At 42.1% G+C, this 12334-nt stretch overlaps 1 protein-coding gene and 1 pseudogene across 1 annotated transcript in view; one reads left to right on the forward strand and one right to left on the reverse strand.

Moving 5' to 3' along the window:
- Positions 1 to 1581: 1581 nt before the first annotated feature.
- On the reverse strand, positions 1582 to 1956 carry LOC109444554 (large ribosomal subunit protein eL31; annotated as a pseudogene).
- A 3022-nt stretch (positions 1957 to 4978) lies between these two features.
- Positions 4979 to 12334, forward strand: part of COL6A6 (collagen type VI alpha 6 chain) — a 105870-nt gene continuing 98514 nt past the window's right edge. Inside the window, exon 1 of the mRNA XM_019725970.2 lies at positions 4979 to 5174. The gene's annotated coding sequence lies outside the window, so the exon portion shown is untranslated. The remainder of the gene's footprint in view (positions 5175 to 12334) is intronic.

Here is a 12334-nt window from a genome sequence, read left to right on the forward strand (position 1 = left end):
CTTGGTGAAGTTCCAACCCTACCTCTCCTTTCTCTGCCATATTTCCTGAGTCTGCTGTCCTGCAACTTCTTCATTTCCCATTCACTCAATGGGCCACCAAGTTCTGACTCCCACTTCCACCCACCCATTTCTGTAGCAGCCATCACAGAATTCTCTGACTGCCAAATCCAAAAGATGCTTCCCAAGCCATATTCTTCCTGACCTCTCTGTGACCTTTGGCTCCATCCCAAGTCTTTTCCTACACAGCTGTCCTCCCTTGGCTTCAAGACAGGGTTCTTCCCAGGTGTCTTTTTGCCTTGCTGGCCATTCTCTCACAACTATTCTCCACGTCCTGGACAGTCTTAAGATCCTTTTCTTCTCTCCATTTCTTAAATGTCAGCTATATTCCGGGACTCTGATCTCAGTCCCTGTCCCCTTTATAAACAGGAATCATACAATGTCACTCTTCTTCTCCAAACCCTCCATTGCTCCGCATGACCTGCCCCCCTTCCCATTTCCTCTCTGATTTCAGGTCCTTCTACTCTGTTTACTTACCCTGTTCGAGTCACACTGGCCTCTTCCCTTGGCTCAAATGCACCAGCCATGCTCCTGCCTCAGGGCCTTTGCACTGATTATGCTTTCTGTGCAGAACACTCTTCCTTCAGGTATCTCCCAGGACTTATTTCTCATCTCTATTCAAGACTTTGCCCAAAGTCACCTTATCACTGCATTAAAATTGTAATCTTCCCCTGCCATCCAATAAGGTGCTCCCAATCCTCTTTCCTCAAGCACCGAAAGAGCAGGAATCTTGTTTGTTTGGTTCCCTGATGTGTCCCAAGGAGAGAGAAGGTGCTCAGTGAAGATTTCTTCAATGAATGATGAAGGAATGATCTCTCCCTATATTACTTCATACACACCCATGGCTTCAACTATTAATTTTATGATGAACTCAAATCCATGTCTCCAGTTGAGGCCTCATTTCCAAGCCCCAGACCAGTATGTATCCATCTGGCCACTGAGCATCACCATTTGGACAGCTCCCAAGCATCTCAAACTCAAAATATCAAAAATAGAATCATTTTCTTCAACCTCCCTCCCTAAACCTCCTCTTTCTATGTTCATCTCTATAAGTGGTGTTGCCCTCCCTACAGCTGCAAGCCAGAAACTTGAGAGTTATCCTAGACTCCTTTCATTTACTTGCATCCAATCCATCACCTACCCCACCTACTTCTCTCATCTTATTTTTATAGCATGAGCCTTCATTGTGCAGCCACAATTGATTTCCATGCTTTCATACATGCTGCTCCTTTAAACTGTTTCGTCTCTCTCTCAACCTTCCTCGCTCAACCCCAGGTCCAATGTTGATCCCAAGTATCACCTTCTTTCCATGGTTCCTCCCATAGTACCCAGTGCATGTGACAGATCCCTGTCACATTAATAATTCACTTACTTATCCACCTCCACAGTAGCCTCTAAGGTCCTAAGGGCAGAGACTATGGCTGATTACATCTTAAGTGTCTAATACAGCAGCTACCACATGTTAGATGTTTAAACCTTTTTTTTTTTTTTTGCAGTTTTATAACTTTATTTGACAATCATCAGTTAGTTCTCATCCACATTAACTGCTTGTAGATTTTTGAAAGTGGTGATAGGTACATAGGTAACCAACATATGGAGCTTATTTGGTGAATCTTCATTCTCATTATGTTTTCTAGACAACCACACCCAGAGTCGGGATGGGACATTCCTTATTCCTTTAGCCCAGACAACTTTCTTTAGTCAGGTGTCAATGCTCACATCTGAGGTTCCCATCTCTTTTATGGCAAATTTCTGGATCTCTTTGAGTGCCCAAAGGGCACACTTCTTGAAACACACTCTGTGGATGTACTTGTGAATATTGATGGTGTATTCTCTGGTCATTACCTCGTTGATGGCAGAACGGCCCTACTTCTAACTGCCCTTCTTTGCAGGAATCATTGTGCCGTGTCAAAGTTGGAAAAGAAATAAAACATGTTTAATAAACAAATCAATTTGAGTAAATTAAATAAAATTCCTGGATTGGATATATTATTTTAATTTATGATGAAGAGTATATAGATTATCATTATAAAATGATTCCAATCTTTCACAGTGCCTGGCTCATAGTAAATATATATATATATATATATATATATATATATATATATATATATATATATGAATAAGTAAATAAATGCAGAGGAAACAGCCTTGACAATGGCAAGGATATATGAAAGCAGTATGAGATCAGTCAATGTGGGTCATTACTAGGGTTTGGAGCTCAGGATTAATGGTGGGAGTGTGGCAGAATGGAAGGATATGAGGGGAGAAGGAAGAATGGGGAGAGAGATAAAGGGCTTTGAGTTTGGGCCCTGCTCTGCAGACAGTGGGGAGCCCTTTATAGCATTAAGTCAGCAGAGTGATCAGATGTGTGGTTTAGAAACATCCCTCTGTCAGAAGAATGAAGGATGAATTGGCAGGAGTTGCAGTGGGTGAAGGAGAAGACTGGATTTTCTAAGATCAAATACAAGGCAACCTGAGCAGCTGAGGGTCTGAACTGTGCAGGTCTAGCTGGGTTGAGCTCTGAGACCTTTCAGAAGACAACATGGCTATCCCCAGGCTAATGGTAGTTGACTTTCTCCCAAAAGCTGAATTCTGAATGGACAAGGCTCATCATGGTTGACCAGCTCCTACGTGTAGATTAGGTTGTGTTGCCTTTGTCTTCTGATGTAACTCATGATCAGTTTGATGAGGTTGTCATGGGCTCCAAAAAAGCCATTCCAGCACGTATAGCACCAAACTTCCTCTTGAGTTACAGATGTTCCTTGAAAAGCTCCAAAAATACAACAAAGAACACTGGTTACTTGCCCATCGTTTCTCTGGTCCAGAAATCGAGGGTTGCATAATTGGGTCACTTTAGGCAACCATCTGCATCTGTAAGATCCAAGGACCTTTCTTTCTCTGTCTTTTTGCTTTAGTCTAGGTGAAAGGAAGCCTAATTCTTTGAGTGCTGGTCAAAGTTTGTGATGATTGGTTTGGACTTCAAAAGATCCAGGACATAAGACCGAGTGTTTTGAGATGCCCAAAAACAGTATGTCAAGGGGACTTGGCTTGTTGGTAAGGCAGTGCTATCAAGCTGGCCAACTGAACTGACATGATCATTGATGCTGGCTAAGCCATGGGTCACATGCTTATGACTCCCAGAAACCCTTGTATTAGATTGGTATTTCCTATGGGGTTACAAAAAAGGGGGGGGGCATTATTTGCATATGTGGTACTCTTTTTATTGATATTCTAAAATCTCTTTTCATTTAACAGCAAGTATTTTTTTTTTTTTATGTGTGGTACTTTTAAAACTAGCTTTGGGTGGGCTGGCAATTGGCTAGAAACCTTGCCACCAGGAATTACATCTGCCTCTTTCAATAATGATCCTGAGATTAAGAAAGTACACTTATGTTTCTGAACTGTATTTTTTAAAATAATAATACTAGATGAGACTGTGAAAACATGAATTACTTAATTATAATCATCTTAGGTAAAAGCAATAATAATTTGAGATGATCTAGTGTTTGCTATTTTTGTTGTTGTTGTTGTTGTTCCAATGTTCTCCCAGCCTCGCTTGCACCAAGGCCGAGGAATCCACACCAGAGTCACCATTGTGAAGCCACTTGTCCTGATGCTGCTCTGCCAAGTCTATGAACCACAACGTGACATCTCATGATTCAAAACACTCAACAAAAGACATGAGAAAGTGTTTTTATTATTTATATACATTACACTGGGAAAGAAACTGAGGTTCAGGACCTGGCCAAAGATGTAGTGTGTGACTGTCTAACTAAGACCTGAAGTTATGGCCCAGATGCCAGAGGAATCCCCCATTCATCACTTTTGAACTTGTCATTTGCCAAGTTGACACTCTACGCTACACAGCACACTCCAGAGCAAGACTGTCTGCATTCAGCTACGTTTTACCACTTATAGGTTTGTCTTTCCTAAGACTTTTCATCTTTTTGTTAAAAAAAATCTAGGATTTTTAAAAACACACACTCTTGGTTCCACTCAAGAGGGGCAGTGCTGCCTGTGTCTTCCCACAGCTTCTTTGCAGCTTCTGTTCCATTTGTCTGGGACCCTCTTCTCCCTGCTTTTATGCCTAGCTCACTCTAGATTTCAGTTTGGAGTTAATTTAAATAACCTTGGGGAAGCTTCTTTTGGTCTTCCAAGGTTGAGTTAGAATCCCTTCTTTATGTTTCCATAAGCACTTGCCCCATCCGGCAATTACCACCCTGTTTTCCTGTTTCAATCTCTGTCCTCCTCAGACAGACTCCAGGCTGAGAGCCTGACTTGGTTTCGGGTCTCACTTAATAGTAACACATACTACGTGCTCTAATGTTTGTGAAATGAATAAGTTTTAATTAACAAATGGACAGTCAGAAAAATTCAGTGGACAAAGGAGTCAAGGATATTCTCCTAGGCAGCCTGGCCCCGTATGGCGCTTAACCTCAATCATGAGGCACACAGGGGCTTGTCTCTTTTCACGGGTAAGAGGTAGGAGTTCCCACCACCCCGAGACTCGAGAGCTCCCTTGCTAGCCCCTGCCTTCTGCAAGAATACCCCGAAACACAGACAAACCCGCTAAGCAACAGCAGTTCCAAACTGACGTGCGCCTCACATCGCGCGCCCCGCGCGTCCTCTGCGCGCAAAGGTGCTCACCACAAACGCCCCCGTTTCCTCCGCGGTCAATATCCTCCCAAGGTCTGGAGCAGAGGGTAGAGGTTCCACATAGGGAGAAACTGGAAGGGCAGTTACAATCCCCATATTTCCCCAACTCCCACTCCATCTCCTCCCTAAGGCTTCACCCCTTTCCGAGGACATGTGCTGGACCCTGGGCGGCCGGGGCGGGGAAGGGTCGGGCAGGGGCGGGGAGAAGCGTTTATATAGCGTCAAGGAGGGGCGTGGGAGCTGCTGCCAGCCCACGGGACAATCGAGAGGCGAGAGGCTGCCGGCACTGCCTCCCGTCCCTTCTGCTGTTCCCGAAGTCCCCTCCGTCTCCCTACAGGCGGGGGCACTCGGCTGTGCGCTCCTGGCGGTGCGCTCTGTCCGCTCAGAGCACATCGCGAGAAAACCCGCCCAGGGCTTGGAAAGCACAGGGCTGGGGGCCGCGTGGAAGTTTCCCCGAGGTAAGTCCTGGAGCTGAAGTCTGCTGGGACCGCAAGAGCCAGACATACGTTTGCAAGTGGTCAGTAGTTGCATGGGAGAGTTGGGCTAGGTGGAGGGGCTGCATGAGGACTGTGGTGATGGAAAGAAGTGAGTTTCAGAAGCTCCAAATCGCCTCCTGCTTTTCAGCTCCTACAGGCTGTTAGCTGCCCTCACCTCATCTTTGTTTTAGTCTTTTGCATCACTCTGTTGGAGAACCTGCAGCACACTCTGCTGTCACTCTCTGCTCTGGGCTCCCTGTCCCCCATCACCCATCCGAGTGCCTGGAAAGCTGAGAGATGCCTCACCCAACAGTGTGTCCCCAAGCCCAGCACGGGAACTGATGTGTGGCAGGCACCCAGAACTACACAGGGAATGGATGAATGAAGTTAACCAGCCTGGGTCAGGAAAAGTCACTCCCAAACCTGCACAGACACAGCCTGTACTTTTGCTCTTGCACTCCACCCAAATTCATTAAAGATGGTTGGGGTTTTATTGTCTGGAGGGAGGGGAGAAGACCACAAAAAACGGGCCCTTTTAGGAATGCCCAGTAACATTCTGCAATAAGTGGAACCCCACCTACCTGGCTCAGTATCAACTGTGCAAATAATTTTGTTGAGGGGAGGAGGCAGGCTGGAAGAGGGGAAAAATATTGGAAGTAGGAAGTGATTTCTTTTATTCTGCATCCTTTTGTGATAAAGATTTTTCATTTCTGTTTCTAGAAGTCCACTCTGTGAAGGTATTTAAAGATGATTTTTGCCGGTGTGGGGGGTGAGGGCGGGAGGGTGAGTTTAGACAGAGGAGATGGGTGGTGATATTCATTAGGAATATGTGAGGTGTCAGTGAAAATCAAAAGACTTGAGATAGAAAGGATATTTGAAGTCTTTTGTCAAGAATTTCTATAGTTACAGAAACAGCAGTCACATTGCTTTTTAAAAGACAGAATCTATTTAATGAGTAGTATTTTTGATGTAAAATTTTCAAGTATGCCATTTTGAAGTTACAACGTTAAACTTATTGTTTAGTGTCCCCTAGATGGGACCACCTACGTAAAAATCCTGAAGAGTCTAAATAAAGTGTTTTAAAATACATGGCCTTGAAAGTTTTTTGGTTTTTGTTCTGTTATAAAAGAAGCTGTCAGTTTCCTCCCTCCTCCCTCATTTTATTCCAAAATATATATGTGCAGAGGAGAACCTGAAAAGAAAGCTTATCTTCCCCTCAAAAGTATATGTTTGGACTTTGTTCCACGGGAAGTCAAATTTTATGATGTACATGGAAGACTTTATGTTAAGCACTCATTGGAGAATCATCTTTAGCTTTTTTTTTTTTTTTTTTTTAGTAACAAAAACCTTTTACTAAATTTTCTTGTGAAACAATTCTCAAAAACATAATAAACTTGCAATTTCCACTGTTCCCATTCCCTTCAGATAGTCTGAGTTTCAGAAAAATTAGAATAGTTGGAATGTTTATAAAGAGATTATTTATTTATTTGCACAGACAATGCCAAGAGCAGCTAATTAAGTCACCGAATGAAGGTCAGGTTACAAGAATTGTGGATAAAAGTTGGTGTGTTTATTCACCTATATACACAGTATACTATGTAGTCCTACTAATATAATGTTTTTTTAAATGACGGGGGGAAAAAAAAACAAACAAACTTCCTTGTCAGTAAATATCCTCTGCCCCTGGAGTTTCTCAAAAATATGTGCTTGCCAGCTATACCCTCTGCAAATAAATAAAAGTGGTCCAGACTAATGAGGATGTGTTTGCAACCAAAGATCACTCACTTCTACAGTCCTAAGAAATAAGTATGAAGATTAGATTTTCTATACTTCTACTTTTACAAGTACCATGAATATAAGACCTTTCCAGAGTGATCAAATGTTGCCCAGAATGTTTTTCCCTCTTCCTGACCTTTTTGTTGTTGTTATTTAAAGTAGGAAATGATTTAACTTTGCTCTGAAACAGGTCTAGATTCAAGTTACAGACTAGCTTGGACATTCACTTAACCCTCTGAGTCTTCTTACCTGTCACGTGGAGCAGTGATACCTACCTACCTCACAGGGATGTGTGAGAAAAAAATCAGAAGATCCTTATAAAATGCCAGGTATAATGCTCAATAAATGAAGGCAATGGTATGATGATTGTAAACTTTAAGCATCACGGCAAATGGAAGTATTCCAAAACTTCAATTAACGTTGAGCCCAATTTATTGTGTTTTGACCTCACTGAAATACCTTGTTTCCATGGATGTTGACACATGATTAACAGTAATACATGATGTGCCAAATGTTGTAATCTGCCGTTTCCCCTTGGAAGTGTTCCAGTAGAAATTATTGAAGGAAAGCACTATCAGGCATATTGTTATCATGGAAGAGATGTTTGGGAGCTGTGGCTATTCTGATTTTACTACATACTTTTTTTAAAATTTTTAATTTAATTTTTTAAATTAAATTTATTGGGGTGACAATGGTTAGTAAAATTACATAGGTTTCAAGTGTACATTTCTATAATACATCATCATTATATTGCATTTGTGTGTTCACTACCCAGAGTTAGTTCTCCTTCCATCATCATGTCTTTGACTTCTTTACCCTCTTCTTCCTCCCCCATCCCCCTTCCCCTCTGGTAACCACTGGACTGTTGTCTGTGTCCATGAGTTTTTTGTTCCTTTGTCTTGTTGCTTTGTTTCTTTCAGTTTTATATCCCACATATGAGTGAAATCATATGGTCCTCGAATTTTTCTGTGATTTTGCTACATACTTCTTCATATTTTATGTTTTACACTTTGGGGAAACTTTTCCTAGAGAAGTCAAATTGTTCCTGCCGGTAGAAGGTTTTGACAAGTGCACTCAGTGTTTTAGTTTCTTTGGATAATGGTTTTGTGATAATAAAAGAATCTTTCTACTTTCAGTAGAAACATACTATATTTGAATTTTCAGAATTTTAAAATAAAGACCCAAAAGCAAACTTAAGTTCTTCAAGGGGACAAAGACTTAAAAAGGCATAGAAGATCCTTTACAAAACAGGAACTAATTAAAGGCTAAACTTTTTAAATGAAGAAATAATCCCTAGAGCGTCTTGGTCTCACTTTCTTCACTCCTCACCCTCCTTCCAAACCTGTGTTTTCTTGGGGTAACCCCAAGGCCCTGGCAGGGGAATATGGAAGAGATTACCATGAATAAAAATGGATACTGTTTGACTAACATAAACCCTGTACAAAAGAAAAGATCTCTTGTGTCTCTCATATCCCTGACACTGCCCGTAGTAGCCAGCACTTAGTAGGTATTCAATAAATATTTGATAAATTAATGACTTAAAAATTAAAAGTCTTGCTGAAGTCTGCTTCTTGTGTAAATCCAGAGCAGTTGCACTTAGAAAATCCACTAACATGCAAATCTCGGGCAAGATAAAGGAGGCCTTCTCACCTCTACTTGTGTTTGACTTCTGATCTTCACTTTTGCTAAAGTGAAAAACAGCTGATCTATCATTACTGACTCTAAATTTTAACGGATGAGTTGTCTTGATTGACTGAGATAACTCTAAAAACTAATCCTTTTCATGGTTCCAAATAACAAGCCTAAGGAAATTTACTGATTTAATTTTGCCATGAATAGAAAGCTTTTTCCCAAATGCTCTGAAGGTAGAGGGGATAGGAACGTAAACCTCAACATTCCCCTCAAGTCGCAAAGACATTAAATATACACTTAAACCATTCCTTAACCATTTATAATTGAGGACTGGGTATTGATTTGACTGTAAGATATTTGATTCTGTAATGCTTTAAGTACTGTATCCTAGACTTTTGAAGGGAAAGATTTTGCCCGGGTTAGTTGGCAAAGGCACTTGTATTGGCTTGAAAAACCATAAGCTAATCACTTAACAAGTCCTTCAGAAACAATTTGATTAATGTTTGGCAAGAAATTCTGACTGAAAATCTCCATTACACAATTCCAAATACAATAAAACTTTGAAGATCATGGGTAAGTCACTTTTGGCAATTCTTGTTTGGTGGAAAACGATCCCACAGTGGGTCAAAGGGTCCATGTGCCATCTTTTGGTACCCCTACCTCACCATAAACCAGCATGTGTAGTTAACTCCATAATCACATTTACTTCCACATGTCTCTAGAACAGTTAAAACCCATAATAGTAAGAAGATGATGTTATATATTGTAGCAGATTTCCTTACTGTTCAGGAAATCTTCTCTGCTGGCTAACAGATGATAACAGATCCCTGCCCACATTATCCCTGAATTCACTGATTCGGTGCATGCTGGAAGCTTCTTACTTCAAGCACCTGGAAAGGCCTGAGGGCTTTCTCTGGCCTTGGGAGCATGCCTGACTCATGTGGAGTAGGCCAGAAGGGCCTGGGTTAACACCTTTGGGAGCAACCCCTCACCCAATAACAGATACAAGTTGGTGAGTAAATGGCCCAGCTCTCTCACACCTTGGGGGAGCAACTCTTGGTATGATCTGCCAGAAGTCTCCAAAGTAATAAGCTCCAGCTACCCAGAATAGTAACCAACCTGCTCATAAACAATTCTCCATGGGCTTCCTTCTCTTCCCTGCTTCACTTCCCTGCTCCTCTAGTGCTTCCAGAACCACCTCCTAAATTAACTAATAGCACAAGTTCTTGCCCAGAGTCTGCTTTGGGGAAAACCCAACCTGCGAGAAACTTGTTAACTGATTCAGTAAATGCAGTGTTTTTGTTATAAGTGTACTGTAGATTTCATTTTAGCCAGAAATTGAATCAAGAATGGAACTCTTGCTTTGCACTCTGGAGAATAGAATGGGAATTCAGGATCAGGTCACAACCAACAACCTAACCGACCCAGACACAAGTGAAACAGTACTGGCTCAGGACAAAATTTGAGAGCTCTGTCATGGGGGCATGGAAGGAGATATCAGTGAGGGCTCAGGGTGACCCCAGGACTGTTGAGTGCTCAGTGTGACCCCATCATTAGAGAAAGAACACATTCTGCTGGTGATGAGAAGTGATTCAAACATGTGTTCTGTAAAGATGGAACTGGCCTCTCTGTATTTCTATTGGGTGTTTCTATCTCCTCCACAGATTTGGTCACTATTTACCTTCTCTATTAGGGTTCTTCAGAGAAGCAGAACCAATAAGATATTTATGGAAATACATAAGAATAAATTCATTGTAGGAATTGACTCATGTGATTATGAAGGCTGAGAGTCCTGTGATCTGCCATTTGCAAACCAGTGAACCAGGAAAGCCAGTGCTGTAATTCAGCCTGAGTCTGAAGGCCTGAGAACCAAGAGTGCCAACGTCTGAGGGCAGGAGTAAATGGATGGTCCAGCTCAAGCCAAACAGGCAAATTCACCCTTCCTCTGCTTGTTTGTTCATTTCAGCCCCACAATGCAGGGTGCCTACCTTCATTGGTCAAAGTTAACTTTACTCATCCTATCTATGCCAATATTAATCTCATCTGGAAACATGCTCATAGGTGATGCACACCTAGAAATAATGTTTTACTGGATCTTAGCTCAGTCAAATTGGCACATAAAACTAACCATCACATGTACCAATTACTTTCTAATTTACGCCCCCCAGGCCAGACCTCTCCTCAGAACTCCGGACCCAGGTATCTAATGGCCCACAAGTCACTTGAACATTTTCCACCAAAAACCCAACTAATCCCAGATGGTATTAATTATCTTCCCCACAAATCTCCTCTTCCCAGGAATGGCACAACCCAAAGGCCCCACCAGAAAACTCTGAAGTAGCCTTGAAGTCCTGTCCTTCTCCCGAGCCCTCATCAATAATCCCGGCTAGTCAATCACCAAGTCTTATAACTTTATTTCCTTATGATCTCTGCAAACCTCTCTCTTCTCCCTGTCATCTCTGCTCTTCGTTCCCAAACACCATCCTTTCTTTCACCCCAACAACATGATCTCCTAATCCCCTTCACTGCCTCTGGTCTTGCTCCTCTAGCATTCTCCACTTTTCAGCCTTAGTGAGCTTCCTAAAACCTGTACTTTCCTCGCTTAAAATGCTCCAATGCCTTTGGGTAATATCCAGAATCCTTACTGTGGTTGAAAGTCTTCCCACCATCCATCCTTTATCTGCCTCTCCTGCCTCATGCCTTCCTATTTCTTCCAATCCTCCACTCCTAACCCTCCAGTTTTTTAAGGAGACCTTGTTTTCTCCCAACTCCTGCCATTTGCATTTGGAATTTCCTCTACTTTAGTATTCTCTAAATCTGGCTAACTCTGTCTCTCCCATTAGGGCTTAGCTAGTATGTGCATTCTTTAGGAAATCATTACTGGACCCTCTCACTAGGGCGGTACCCTGCCCTGGGTCCCCTGGGTCCCCTGGGCTTCCCTAGTCATATTGCTCTCCCACTGAACTGTGATTACTTTGTCTTTCATGTTCACCAGGCTACCTGCAGTGCTAGCCACTTACTGTATGTTCAATAAATATCTGTTGTATGAATAAATGAGTTGAAATCAGGTTCCTTACTAGCTGATGACCATGGATAAGTCACATAAGCTCTCTGAACTTTAGTTTTCTCATTTAAAGTAGAAACCACATCCAAGCACAGGGTGATTGAAAGGACTTGATGAAATTATGGATTTTTGGTCCCTGGCACATAGTTGGTGCTCAGTAAGTGATCATTCCTTTGGATATAGCAAGGTAAGTACTATGCTGGACTTGATCCTGTGATGTTTTGAGACAGTAAAAGCCACGCATTTCAGGAGGTATAAGTTAAAGGTTCACTTTGATGTGAGGGCTTTGGGTGGAACCCAGAGGAAGGAAAGTGTCATTTAGCTAAAAACATCCTGCTTTTCTGATGTCCTTTCAAACCGCGCATAGAATATGTTTTTGGAAATGTAAGCATATAATGGCATCTAATTCCCTCACACAGTTTCTTCCAAACAATCCTTCTTCTCAAGCTTCAACATCTGCATTTCCTGGATTAGTGCCATGATTCCAGTTTCTGAACTGAGGAGCTTTTTCCAAGAGTTTTGCCTTAATCAATTATTCCCAACTGCCATTCCCCTTTGATTTCCCCCTCTCCATGATTACTGCTGTCATCCTAAAACAGCACTATTAGCACCTAATAATGGGACCTCCAGGGACCTGTCATGAATATGCTCACCACCCCTGATGCACATT

Source organism: Rhinolophus sinicus, linkage group LG10 (genome assembly GCF_036562045.2).
Source record: "Rhinolophus sinicus isolate RSC01 linkage group LG10, ASM3656204v1, whole genome shotgun sequence".
In the NCBI taxonomy this organism is placed as follows: Eukaryota; Metazoa; Chordata; class Mammalia; order Chiroptera; family Rhinolophidae; genus Rhinolophus; species Rhinolophus sinicus.